Here is a 15,040-nt window from a genome sequence, read left to right as displayed (position 1 = left end):
GGGTAGGGAGTGACCATCCATGTGCAGAGAAGTCCCCCAGCGGGTCTTGGTGTTTCTCCTGCAGCTCCTCCAGCCACAGCCAGCATGGCCACGGCTGCCTCGCCCGGCCAAGGTTCACATAGCCCAGCCCTTCTTGCCGTCCTGCTAAATCCCAGAGCCTGGGATCCTCCAGGAGTGGCATGCCAAACCAAGGCTGATTCTTCACTGAAAATTCGGTCTGTTTAATCAGCAAGACAGAATAGAAGACGGGTGAAGTGGAGCCTCCATATCCCACCCTCGTTCTCAAGCCAGCACCTTAGGCCCAACAACCACTGGGTCACAGGGACCACCGGGGCTTGTTGCTCCAGGGACCCATTCCCTGCATGTCACCAGTTTTACAGTCCCAAGTTCATTTTGTCTGTCCCCCAAAGTAAGAGCAAATATGGTAGCCTGGAGCAGGGCAAGCGTCCCTTAGACACCAATCACTCACCACCCAGAAGGGCGCCCCTGAGCTGCCCAGGAAGAACAGAGCATGACAGATGAGCACTGTGAGCATCTTTCAGTGCTCCTGGCCCCATTCACAGACTCTAACTGCAAACCACACCTCCCCTGAAAGGATCCAGTACCACCCCCTACGCTACTCTTCCATGGATTGCCTCACCTGCCCTCGCGGGTCACGGTGGACCAACATTCCGGGATATTTGTGGGGCCCAGAGCAGAGTCAGGAGGGCCAAGTCAATTTTGCTGCATTCTGACTGTTGTACTGAAGATGGGGGTCCATGCAGAGTGGGCAGATGAGCTTCTGCCAGCTCAGGGCGGCTTACCTGTGGACCTACAGGCTGCAGTAACAGCTCACCAGGAATACCAGTGGGGCGAAAATGCTAGGACAGAATTCCTCACACACGCTTCTTATAAGAAAGCCCCAGACAAGCTGAGTGCTACAGTACTTGACAGCAGCGATCAAGCTTCCTTCTTATAAGGAGCATTTCCCACACAACAAGCCTTAACACCTGGTTCCTACAAGAATAGCTGAGGGCTATGAAGAGAGTTTCACCAGCCACGGGCAACTTTGCGAGCTGCTTGCAGGTCGTGGGGTATTTCTTTGCACAGCTACGGGAATACAAAATCATTCAAGGCTCTTTCCTTGATTCTGCAAGCTCCAGGTAATAAGAACCCAGTCAAGTCAATAATTGTTATATTATATTCCACTCCAACTAAATGAAAGGATGAAAGAGTGTAGGACACACCTCATCTCCCAAGTGACCTTCTCAAGATGGTTTTAAGACAGTTCCCAAGACGGAAGGTTGTTGACACCATGTTACAGGACTGATGGACTGTAGCCATTTGGACTCCAGCCAAAACTTAGCCTCATAAATAAGGATCACAAACACCCAAACAACCTTCCGTTTCCAGTTTCTTTTCTCTGAGGAGCACAACTTTCTGCCCAAGGGCAGGTCATCTGAGGCTGTGGGAGCAAGGGCTACTCTCTCAGCCAAAGGAATGGTGCTGGTACTTATCACAATGGACCGACTGAAGATGAAAGTGAAAGTGAAGTCGCTCAGTCCGGTCAGACTCTTGGCGACCCCATGGACTGTAGCCCACTAGGCTCCTCATTTTCAAGGCAAGAAATTTCAAGGCAAGAATACTGGAGTGGGTTGCCATTTCCTTCTCTAGGGGATCTTCCCGACCCAGGCATTGAACCCGGGTCTCCCTCATTCCAGGCAGAGGCTTTATAGTCTGAGCCACCAAGGTGGAAGGCCCATCCAAAAACCTCTCACTGAACACACACACTCTTGAAGGAGAACTTCTCCGCTGGCCAGGAGGTAAGGTAGAAAAGCCCAGCACGCAATCGACAGCACTTAATTCAAGGACACATTCCCAGCAAGTGTTTCCAAAAACGCCAGCCTCCTTCTCGAACACACGAGGAATACAAACGACCCTCTGTCTCCAGCTGGGCAGGGTCCCCACAAACCCGAGGTTGCTTCACCCCAGACCTGAGCCGCCCCCTTCTGGGTTCTCTCTGGCAGGTCCTCTCGGAGGGCAAACCATCAGCCCTGGGCCCCCTCATGTCCGGTCGCCGAGACTAAGGAAACAGAAAAACACAGTACCTCCCAGGCCGGGGGGCGCTGCGCAGGGGAAGACAGGATGCCGAAGGTCGCTGCCACCGGGTTGTGGGGTCTCCTCCGAGGGCTCATCTCCGGATTCCCAAGGGGGCTGTCCCGGGCCAGCCTTCCGCGGGATGCTGGAACCAGCAAATCCTCTCGAGAGAGCTCAGGTTCAGTTAATAAAACCTGGCCGAGCCTCGGAGCCAGGGGGCTATTTGCTGTCTGTGCTGGGGCAGGTGGGGCGGCCTGGTTTGCACACATGTGGATCCCGCAACATCCAGACATGGGTATCACGCGGAAGGCAGGGCGGGAGAGGCAGCTCATCATCTGGGAAGAGGCCGACCTCTCCTGAAGCTGGTCCCTAGGCAGCGAGATGGTGATCGGGATCAGCACGTGCAACGAATGGAAGCCAATGAACCATCAGCTCATTTCCCCGAACCTGAGATTTTTCAACCCAAGTTTTCTGCATGTGGGTCCCCCCCCCCTCCACCCGCCCACTTAAACCGAACATGACTTTGTTGGTTAAATCGTTCATAACATGCAGCTGTCTTGATACTGCAATAAAGACCAAAGCCATAGCATACAGAACTTGACATTGACATTGTACAGATTCCTGGATGTGGTTTTGAAGAGTCTAGACATGAGAGGGAAACAGGCAGCAAAGAGAGCTGCCTGCAGATCCAGCCCCCAGGGACTCTTGCTGAGGACACAGGCCCAGGAGGCTCTTGCCTGCAGGTTCTGTGTGAGGTCCCTGGGTTACTTCTTCAGGAAACACACCAAAGCTCCCCTCCCAGTGTCTCTTTCAAAGCCATCCTTTTCCGGAAGCTCAAACTCAATCATCTTTTTAAAAGATAATATTGAGAGGAGGGCACTAATGTTACCCAGGATTCTTGACCTTGGCCAATGAATAGAAATTGACTAGATGCCAGACAAGAAATTCAGGCAAGACTTTATTGGGGAGGGAGGGGGTGAGAACAAACAACAGGATCCCTTCTTTGCTCACTCCCTAAGGGGTGGCAAGCTTGTTCCTTCTGTGGGGTGAGGGTAGGAGTGTGTCCAGGTGTCCTGGAAGGAGGGGCGGCTTGGGTGTTTTGCTCACCTCTTAGGTGGTGGTGTATGCAAGGGGCATGTGCATACACCAGGTGTATGCCTCAAAAACAGCAACTGGGTTTTTTGGTCTCTTTGTATCTTTTTGTGTCCAGAGTTTGCCCCAACTGCAGCATGGAGGCAGTTATATTTTGTCTCATATAGTTTCTTTGTATTTTGTTGCCAGAGAAGTGTGTCTAGAATGGTCTTCATAGATGTCTCTTCTGCAGCGGTATAATTTACCAGCCAGAGATGAATTTGAGCAGATAGGAGCATTTCTATAGCTTTTCTCCTGCTTTCAAAATTGACCCTTTAAATGTATAGACCCCTGAAATAAATAGAGGTCTTCCTTGGTGGCTCAGATGGTAAAGAATCCGCCTGTAATACAGGAGACCCAGGTTCAACCCCTGGGTTAGGATCCCCTGGAGAAGGAAATGGCTACCCACTCCAGTATTCTTGCCTGGAGACTTCCATAGACAGAGGAGCCCGGTGGGTTAGAGTCCACGGGGGTCACAAAGAATCAGAAATGACTAAGTGACTAACACACTTTTAAACGTATAGAGACTCTGTTGCTCTTAACTCTGTCATCTGCCAACTCTAGCCAGGGTGCAGTTTTCTGTGTCCAGGGTTGAGGATGTGTCATTGGGGAGCACCCTCCAGGTAAGAATGCCACAAATTCAGTTATTACCTGGTGCCATAACACTTCTCAACAGTAAATTCTTTTTAAGCTTCTGCCTGTCTTTGGTAATTTTCCAAACCTTGAACTAGTTATTTTTAATAACAGTCCTCAGTTTAAATAATTGTTATCTTCAGAAGGAATTGCTCAAATTCTTTATGATTCCATTACCTAAAATCCAGCTTGTTCCTTAATATGGGGCTAAAATCCAGCTTCTTAATGGCATGATATAGTGGGCATGATATTATATCTACTTTATAAGGCTCTTATAAGAATTAAATGACATAATGTATGCACAAAGCTTAGCTAATTATCTATTACATGATAAGCATTTGATAAATGTGGTAAATGTTATTGCTTTTTGTTATTCTTCTCATTCATTGGACCCAAGAGTTTTTATTTCAAGTCCACAACTCTTTTATATGGAAGAGTTAGAGTTACTTGTTAAAGTAACAGAGTTTCGATGCTTTAGTCACTTAAATGGCATTGATTGCAATATAGGTTGTGAAATCTGAATCTGACAATAACCTTGAATTCTTGTCCTCTTGGTGCTGCCTTAAAAATAATTTATTCAATGGATATATGTGATACGAATTATCTCGCCTTAGCTAACACCCTTCTACAGAATTATTTTTTTAATCTCTATAAGAAATATTTACAGAGAACCCACTAACTAGAACTCAGTGTAGTATGGGGCTTCATAGTGGTTTAATGAGTGCATTTAATACTTTATATAACAGGAAGTCCTGAGGCGGGTTAGACACCAAGTTTGGCTTAGTGGCCCATGAGTTTCCCATGACTTGGGTTCTTTTTATATCTCCACTCTGCCATGCCTCCTGCGGACCTCCTTCTCTGGTTCATGGTAAGATGGCTGCTACAGTCCACATGATATCCAAGAAAAGATGGATAATAGTTTTGTGCTTCTCTCTTAGGAGTAAGCTGGTAGTCCTTCATGGTCTTTCTCTTTTATCTCATTGATGGGAATTAAGTAAGGATGATAAGAATGTAAATCAGAGTGTTGGTCATGAGTAACTCAACCAACAAAGCCAGCCAGGTATGCTTATTTGAAAAGGCTATACATATATTTGATTAAAAATAAAAATTCAGTTAACATGTATGTTTTTCCTCAATAACTCTGAATAGTGATTCATGTACCTTATAATGCATTGCATCTTTACTTTCATCTATTCTTTTTGCTTTGTTTGTTTTTATTCTTTCTTTGAAATAGAAGCCTTAAAAACACATAACCTACACCTATTTCTGCTTCTGAGTGAGATACTGTAGGCTGTAGCAGGCTACTCTCTCATTGAAACTAATATAAATGAAATAAGTTGCAAAAATACTACTGTTAATGACACCAAAAAGCTGTGAAAGTAATGAGGACTAGTTAAATAAAATTCCAGAGAGCAAAAAGCTCTTCTGCTAGCAGCTTTGTTCCAGGAAGCATCAACAACTTGCATGGTGGACTGAGGACCACGCTTTTCCTAGCAGAGAAGGTTTACTGGGGAAAAGAGGAGCCGACATGGGACTGGTGTAACGTGGGAAAGGAGAGGAGGCCAGAATACAAGCTTTGTTTCCCCTAGAGACCATTTGCAAAATTCTGGTTGTGATGAAAGAGTCTGTGGTGATGGCTGGAAAGGTAGAACAAAGTATTCCGTTGTCTTTTAGTGCTGAGGGGACTTTGCTGGTGGCTCGGATGGTAAAGAATCCACCTGCAATGCAGGAGACCTGGGTTCGATCCCTGGGTTAGGAAGATCCTCTGGAGAAGGGAACGACTACCCACTCCAGTATTCTGGCCTGGAGAATTCCATGGACTGCATAGACCATGGGGTCATGAAGAGTTGGACACGACTGAGTGACTTTCACTTTCATAGTACTGAGGAGATCAAGTCCTGCTAGAGGGACATGGTCTATTACACACACAAGAATGTCCTCTCCCTTAAGACACTGGCCAAACTCTGAACCCGTGTGGGATGGGAGACCATTGAGCTCATCTTAAACTTCCAAAGGGAAGCCTAGAAGAACATTAGGAATAGGGACAAACCAGAGCTGAACTGGGTCTTTCTAAAACTTCAACCTGCTCTCAAGTTAGCACAATCTCTGCCTGAACTGAAGTTATCAGTCTCTTACTGTAGTAACCATGTCTTTTATTTCCTGTATTCTGATAACTTTGACATCTTGTAGCCTTGCTGAGACCCTGAAAGGACAGCCCCTTCCAGAGTGCAGCCAGTTCTTAAGATAATGAAAATTCACCCAGGAGAGAGCACACCTTTCAAATGTAAACTAACCAGTCCCACTCCCCCAGTCACCTTCTCCAATGGACTCTTGTACTCTGGGCCACCACCACCTGTCCTGATCACCCCAGGACCAGGTACCAACAACTGGGGACAACCACTATGCCCCAGAGTCTGCTAAAATTACTCAGATTAGCCAATCTAAAGCCAGCTTCCTCTCCCTCACCTGCTCTTGCTTGTAGAAACCTCGATAAAGGGCCCCTGCCCACAGTGTCCCCTCCCCTCTGCCTCCTGAACAACCTGGAACTTGCTTGTGTGGCCCCCAGTGCTGCGGTCTGTCCCCCGTCTCTTGGGATCCCTGTGTATAACAGAGTACCTTTTCCATGCTGATCATCTGATCTGTTTTACTTGCCATACCTCAATGACAATAAAGCGGAAAAACTAATTCTATTTCAGTGTATCCAAGGTACATGCGTGCTCAGTCATGTCCGACACTTTGTGACCCCTCATGAACTGTAGCCCGCCAGGCTCCTCTATCCATGGGACTCTCCAGGCAAGAATACTGGTGTGGGTTGCCATTTCCTCCTCTAGGGGATCTTCCTGACTCAGGGATCGAACCTGCATCTCCTGTGTCTCTTGCATTGTAGGCAGATTCTTTACTGCTGAGCCTTTGGCGAAGCCACAAATATTTTAAAACTCCTGGGACATCCCTAGTGGCCCAGTGGTTAAGACTTCGTTTCCAATGCAGGGGGTGCTGGTTCAATCTCTAGTGGAGGAGATGAGATCCATATGCCTCATGGCCAAAAAAGCCCCCAAAACATAAAATGTAAGGAATATTATAACAAATTCAATGAAGACTTTAAAAAAAAAATCAACAATTCCTTTTCTAATAGAGCAAAGAGTAAATCCTCGCTGGGGAAAAATAGCATCATCTGCAATACTTTCACACTGACTGTATCATATACAATAACTAGGCTCTAAAGAAGCAGAAAAAATGTGCTTTATACAGTATTAATCTTAGAAGAATTAATAATTCATTGTATGGAATTAATAGTACACTGGACACAGAAGACAAAAGAATAAATGAAATTAAAGATAAGTCCATAGAGAATATCCAACTGAAGTACAGAGAGCAAAAATAATGGAATACACAGGACAGAGTGAAAGAGACATGTGGGGCCCAATCAAAAAATTAATATAAAAAAGTAATAAACACATAATTGGAATCCCAGGATGGGGAGGAGTTTTGAGGAGGTAATGGCCAAACGTTTTTCAAAACTGATGAAAGACTCATGAGTGAGGCTCAATAATAGGTGTTTATTAACAGTGCAATAGATATATTGTGTATATTAATACAGGAATAAAAAAGAATAAGCTATTGTTACAACAATAGGGATAAATTCTATAAACATAATGATGAGTGAAATACACTCCAAATTCCATTTATATGAAGAATTGGATGGCATCACAGACTCAATGCACATGAATTTGAGCAAACTCTGGGAGATGGTGAAGGATAAGGAAGCCTGGCGTGCTGCAGTCCATGGGGTCGCAAAGAGCTGGAGACGACTGAGGGACTGAACTGAATTGAAGAATAGGCAAGATTAATCTATGATGGTAGAAATCAGGTTAATTAACTCTGGGAAGTACTTACTAAGAAGGGATATACAGCATCTTTCTGGGGTATTGGAAATATATTATCTTGATCTGAATGGTGGTTACATTTATATGTGTACATGTGGTTATATAAATACATGGTTATATTTATATGTGTATGTGTGTTTATATTTATATGCACATACATGTATATTTATATTTACTGATATGTAAACTTAAGATCTGTGCACTTCATATATATTGTATTTCAAGAAAAACAAAATGAAAACCTAAACCACATTGTCTGTTTTGATGTAAGATTGTGATGGAAAACTGCTGTGAATAATACATACGGAGAAATTATATATTCTTACCGAAACAGATGGTGAGTTGAATAAATGAGATGCTTCAAATAAAAGGAAGATTGGAAATGAATTCATTTTAAAATGCCTTCTGGAGCTGAATTAAACATTTTTTGCTGGGCCAAGAACTTTCATTTTAGAGATAGGTGAATGAATTATGAATCATTTTGGCAACATAACTTAGTTTGTTGTTCCATAGATAAGCAATAATGTAAACCAATGTGCAACTAGAACATAAACGAAAGCTCATCTATAACCTTTTATATTGTGATTTAAGATTCTAAGTGGAAAGTAGGTCAAGTTTGAGGCTGAGAATAAAACACTGTATGTTCTGGCAAAGGGACTGTCAAATGATTTTACCTGTGCTGTTTAAAGTGTTCATTTTATAAAGATGATCTCAGGGAATATTTAGAATTTTGTAGAGTGTGAGCAGGAATCAGCAGAAAAGGGCAAGAATTACAGTCACTGAACTGATTTCCTTTGTTAGCAGTTTGGTTAGGAGCATTTTTTTTCAGAAATTTCTCTTCCTTCTTTTGAGAGTTGTTGGCATTTGTGTACACTGATTGACACCTTTTAAGGACAAGTAACAGATTTGATTGTTTAAAAAAATTTTTTTTTCTAGAAATAGATTGTTTCAACACTTCAACAAGGGTAGGGCCATAGTTTGTAGGGCCCAGTGGTAAATGAAATGCAGGGCCTCTTGTTCAAAAATTTTAAATTTCAAGATGGTGACAGCAGAACATGAAACCAGATCTGGAGCCCCTTGGAGTGTGTGGCCCTGGGTAGCTGCACAGTTTGCATGTACATGGAACTGACTCTGCTTCTTAACACTACATTCAAAACCTCTGTGACCACAGCCCTGACAAACTCCGCAGCCTCAGCCTCCACCTCTTCTCACACACTCCAGCCATAAACACTTGGCTTGCAGTTCCTAAGATGCTTCACATTAGTTCATGTCTTCATGCATATAGTTCATTTTTCTTTCTAGAATGTTCTTTATCACCTCATCTGTCTGATATATTCTATCCATTTTCATCTACTGACACCCTTGAGAGAACTGCCCACTCCTCCCTTGAGTCATCTCTGACCTTGTGAAAGCTGTATTCTTGCACTCTACATATTTTATGGCTATTTTTAATTAATCAATTGTATTATTATCATTTTTTCCTCAGCACGTAATATGTGGGATCTTAGTTTCCTGACCAGGGATTGAACTGGTGACCCCCCTGCACTGGGGGCATGGAGTCTTAACCACTGGATCACCAGAGAAATCCTCTTTATTGTTATTTTTGTTCACTTGTTTGCCTTCTAAAAATGTGAGCCCAGTGTGGACAGTAATTGTGTTTTATTTATATTATTGCATTGTACAAAATGTATATTTAATAACTGTTTGTAAATGGACAAAGGAGTAAGAGTCTAAAGACACAAAATGGAGAAACTCCATGTACCTTTAAAATAATAGCTATAACTTTTTCTCTAATCAAAATAATGTAAGAAACTTTTCAAAAATGCAAAAAATATAAAGAATGACTGGGCCTAGTCTTTTCAGTTCCTTTGATTCCCTATTTAATTAAGCTTTAAGAATTTTGATATTTGAATTGGTAAACTAATTTGGTTTCACTCCTACACTCTGATTCAATCTATTTTACCTTCACACTTTTGTCACTTGGTGCTAGGATTAGTAAGTCTATTTCACATAAAGAAGATGACAAAAGAGTTATTAGGAGTAATGTTTTGGAATCAACTTTTCCCAAAGAGATTATTATATCCTGAATGACTAAATGAACCAGTGACTGATCCCTACTAGTAGCTGGACTAGTAATAATAGCTTTCCTCAACTTTTTGTACACAGAATAATTTTTTATTGCTATTTCCATACCACATGGCCAAATTCTTTCTTGTCTCTTCACAATAGTTTCCACCAACTGCTGGAAGGTTAGCAGGTATGAGCTGAAATATAAACTGCAGCTTCTCTGAAGTGTTATACTGCCTTTTCACTCAATGAGACATTACTTTCCAGCCCCAAGGGTCAAGATCATGAATCATTTCATTTCCTTTTTTTTTCTTTAAGAAAAAGTAATTCATCTGAGAGGGCTGACCTAGTCTGGATACTATAAAAAAACTCTGTTTAATAGCAGGGAAGATGAAGAAGGGAGGAGACACCCTTAGTTGAGTAAAGGGTAGACTGAGGAGCTTTCTGGCCTTTACTGTGGTTTGGAAGAAGGCAGAAACTGAAGCAAGTGGAAATATAATGAGGAATAAGCATCATCCAGACCATGGCAACCGGGAATGAGGACAGTCACAGAGAGAGCCTTAGTTCTCCCAGCAAAACGGTTTCAAATCATGCCTGTTGGGCATCCACAATTTTCAGAAGACAAGGTCTCAGACCTACTGGTGCCTAAATCCTAAGGAAACAGAGTGACTATGACATGGTCTCTTCACATTTATTTCATCTTCTGTTGCAGGATGGGGAAGGTATACTGAGTATGGTTATAGTAGGGGGGAAAATATTTTTGCTTTCAACTTCTTCAAGGTAAATCCTGTAAGAGAACTGAGGTGATTTTTGAGGATAGAGGCATGGGACAGGCTTAGGATGAGCAGAGTGGGTGGTATGTGAATAAATTTATTTTTTTCTCATATAATGTTTGTCATGTTCGGTTCAAAGGCTTTTCACATGTGAGCCAAGATTTGAAAAGAATTTTGACAGAATAGAAGGAAATACTATCAGTAGAAGGGTAGCCTGAAAAACCTGAGAAAACTAATTTTCATTCATTCACTCATTCACCCATGAGACTGTCTGATGTTTGCCAGGCAAAGTCACAGATCCTACTAGCCTCTTTTCTTACTTTTTAATGAAATGGCAAGAAGCTAGAGCTGTACTTAACCTCAGCTCTACAACTAGTTTATTGCTATTTCTCAGCCACATTTCTTTTTTTTTAGCCAACTGCACTAAGGTTTGCAATATAAACTCAAAACTACATGTATAATTAAATATAAAATTTATTTATTTATTATATATACATATGGAATTACCTAGTAAATAGTTAAAATTATATATGTGTGTAAAAGTCGCTCAGTTGTGTCCAACTCTTTGTGACCCCACGGACTATACAGTCCATGGAATTCTCCAGGCCAGAATACTGGAGTGGGTAGCCTTTCCCTTCTCCAGGAGATCTTCCCAACCTAGGGATTGAACCCAGATCTCATGCATCGCAGGCAGATTCTTTACCAGCTGAGCCACCAGGGAAGCCCCAAATTATATATGCTTATTGAGAAATAAAAAGAAAAGTACATCTGATTATTTTCATGAAGATACCTGTGTCCTCTCATGAGTGTCTGAATGACTAATTCCCCCCCCCACAGAGCTTTTGAAAATATACTTAAAAATAGAAAATATTCCTAATACATCAGGAAGTAACATAACTATTCCTGATATTATAATAGTAACAATAGCACACACACACACATTGTGTACCTAGTATGTGCCAGGAACTATTCCAAATACTTTAGTGTCTTAATTAATATATAAAGGTGGTTTTCTAAGAGAAGTGATGCTAGAAAACAGAAAAATTCTGTTTGCTAAGATGAGGAAAATAAGGCACAAGGTGCCTGAATCACTGGCCAGGGTCACCCAGATAGAGAGGAGAGGATTTAAATGTGCCTGGTTGGTTGGAGAACCCAAATCCTAAACTCCCACAGGTAGCTGAATGCATAGTGTCGGTGATTTAGCAAAATACTTGACAGATGAGTAATCTTGCCAGAATGGGTTGCTGCTTCATATCAATTCATCACCAGGACTTTGTGACTGATCGATTTATCTTGTGCATAACCACACAGAGAAGTGGAAAAACACAAGACATTACATTCTTCTGGATCTTTCAACTTAAGTCATTTAGGAATTTTACCATTTCCTTCTCTGGCCTGTGGACCATTGTATTTTTCATCCTTAACAATTCTCATTCCCACAGGAACAGTAAGAGGAGGTTTTTCTTTTCTCTGGGAGATAGCCAGACAGCTGACAGGAAATGCTAGAAGGAAACCTAAGAATTTGAAGGAATCATCTCCAAAGTTACCTAGCATTCCTTTCCTTTGATTCAGATTTTTTTATTTTTTTAAAAAATCTCTTAAGAACGATTTTCTTTTTCTCTCTCCCTCCCCTGTTCCCCTCAATTTAAGACAGATGGGGGATTCCTTTTCTACTTCTTCAGTCATCATCAGACCCATCCTCCTAGTTTATCCTGAATATCTTATTTCTGTGGCATTTTTTTTCTTTTTTAAATTTCTAGACTTTCAGTTCTTTTTTTTTTTCTAATTGGAGGATAATTGCTTTATAATGTTTTGTTGGTTTCTGCCGTATGACAATGTGAATATCCATATATCTCCTCCCTCTGGAGCCTCCCTCCCCACCTCCTCCTCCTGCCCCATTTCAAATGAAACAAAAATGTGCTCTCTGTGGTATGTATAACACGGCCGTATTTCTCCTGTTTCAAACCTTGGATGGCTTTGAGAGTGAGTGCTGGGGCCACAGGATATTTGTAGCTCTAATAATAATGTGAAGGCCAGTGGAAGACAGGCTGGTCATCACCAGGAGCCCAGGGACCCAAGTTTCTTTAATAGACACCCATGACCTTGGTGCCGTCTCTGACTGCCTCTGGAGTGTGCACTCACCCCCACAGGGCCCAGTCTTTGCTGCGAACTGTGCTCCTTATTCAGCCTTCCCAGGTGGTATTAGTGGTAAAGAACCCACAAGCCAATGCAGGAGACATAAGAGATGCTGGTTCAATCGGCAGGAAGATTCCTGGTCAGGAAGATCCCCTGGAAAAGCGCATGGCAACCCACTCCTGTATTCTTGCCTGGAGAATCTCCCGGACAGAAGAGCCTGGCGGGCTACAGTCCGTGGGGTGGCAAAGAGCCAAACAGGACTGAAGAGACTTAGCGCGCCCGCACGTGCTCCTTATTCACTATGCTGCATTGTGATTTCGACTCGATTTCTCCTTTGAGCTGTGAGTTCCCTTTATGACACACAGCGCCATCCACCTCCATCCTCTAGGCTGCCTCCCCATCTGCTAATTCCTATGCAAGTTTCCACTCTGTCCTGAGGGAGAAAAGTGCTACATAACCTACCTGATATGGAGCATTGATAACACATCCCCTGTAAGTGGGAGGTCAGTGAGAAGGGCAGCTACAGTGGGTGGGTGACTTGCTCAGAGCTGCACAGATGTGAGCTCCACTGCTGGACAGATGCCACATGGGCAGCTTGAGTGGCCTTCTGATCTTGGATTTAAGGAACTGGGTACAGACATCCATCCTTTGGAGGGTATGGAACCACAGGCCAAAGGATTTCTAAATTCTTAAATATTATCTTAAATTTCTTAAGCATTATTTTTGATGTCCAAACACAGTATGTTGCTTTCTTTCCCAATGAATGGACTTTGTTTCTAAAGAGACATGAAAGGGATGCTGCTTTTTTTTTTCTCTAGTGCACATAGACTACCATTTATTAAGTGCAAGGAGATCCAACCAGTCCATCCTAAAGGAGATCAGTCCTGGGTGTTCATTGGAAGGACTGATGCTGAAGCTGAAACTCCAGTACTTTGGTCACCTCATGTGAAGAAAAATTGACTCATTGGAAAAGACCCTGATGCTGGGAGGGATTGGGGGCAGGAGGAGAAGGGGACGACAGAGGATGAGCTGGCTGGATGGCATCACCGACTCAATGGACATGAGTTTGAGTAAGCTCCCGGAGTTGGTGATGGACAGGAAGGCCTGGCGTGCTGTGATTCATGGGGTCGCAAAGAGTCGGACACGACTGAGCGACTGAACTGAACTGAACTGAGTGAAATACCCTGGCTCTTTGTGCCTCAGTTTCTTCAGATGCAATCATTCTTTTTTATATCAAATTATTTTTATAATGATAAAATTACATAAAAGGAGGAAAAATGAAAGTGCTAGTCACTCAGTTGTGTCCGACACCTTGCGACCCCATGGACTGTAGCCTGCCAGGCTCCTCTGTCCATGGGATTCTCCAGGGACGCTGTTTTTTTCTGTTGTTGTTGCTACTTCTGCTGGGGGCTACTTGGTAGTTTATTCACAAACTTTAAAAACTCAGCCATAGGTTATGCGACTTCTGGTAGAACCATAAATCCACTCTGTGTGTGAGAGAGAGAGAAACAGAGAGAGAGACAAAGACAGAGAGATACATCCTTCAGAGGCCGGCATAGGACAGGTTTTCTGTGCCTTGGGTCCTGGGCCATAGATTGTGTCTGAGTGCCCTCATTTCAAAGTGGCGCGCAGGGAGTCAGCGCCGTGGGATGATCTCATTTATGGTGTGGATGGGAAATGGAAATTCCAGTTCTGTTTTTACTTCAGAATATTTCTGCTTTTTCGGTTTCCATTTAAAAACTAAACCACTTAAATGCAAAACACAAGCAGATTTTTTTTCCCTCAACCTACCTTCCTTCATACTTGTTCAGTCGCTCAGTGGTGTCTGACTTTTTGTGACCTCATGGACTGCAGCATGCCAGACTTCCCTGTCCTTCACTATCTCCCAGAGTTTGCTCAAATTCATGTGCATTGAGTCGGTAATAGTATCTAACTGTCTCATCCTCTCTGCTGCCCCCTTTTCCTTTTGCCTTCAATTTCATACTTATCATTCTGAATTACCTTTACTCACAAGTAACATATTACTTGGATAAAGGTGCTGCTTAATGAACTTGGATCAGATTTTATTACCTGATTTTCTTCTTTGCCTGATCAGGTCAGTACTTTGAAATTTAGCAGTCAGAATAAAATTTTGCTCATTTGACTTTTAATTGGCTTTCTAAAAGACCTTTTAAGTGGTGGTGGATATTGATTTCATCATGTTATATATTTTTTTCCTGGAGAATTCTGAATATACTAAAGGGCTATATTTAGGCCGGGCTTCACGCAACATCTGGGTAGTTGTGTAGCAGGTCGGTAATAGCCCATAAGGAATTTGACTCAAAGCTCAGAACACTAATT

The sequence above is a fragment of the Dama dama genome, chromosome 28, assembly GCF_033118175.1.
Source record: "Dama dama isolate Ldn47 chromosome 28, ASM3311817v1, whole genome shotgun sequence".
NCBI lineage: Eukaryota > Metazoa > Chordata > Mammalia > Artiodactyla > Cervidae > Dama > Dama dama.
The sequence above is the reverse complement of the archived record's forward strand: the minus strand, read 5'-3'. Positions refer to the sequence as shown.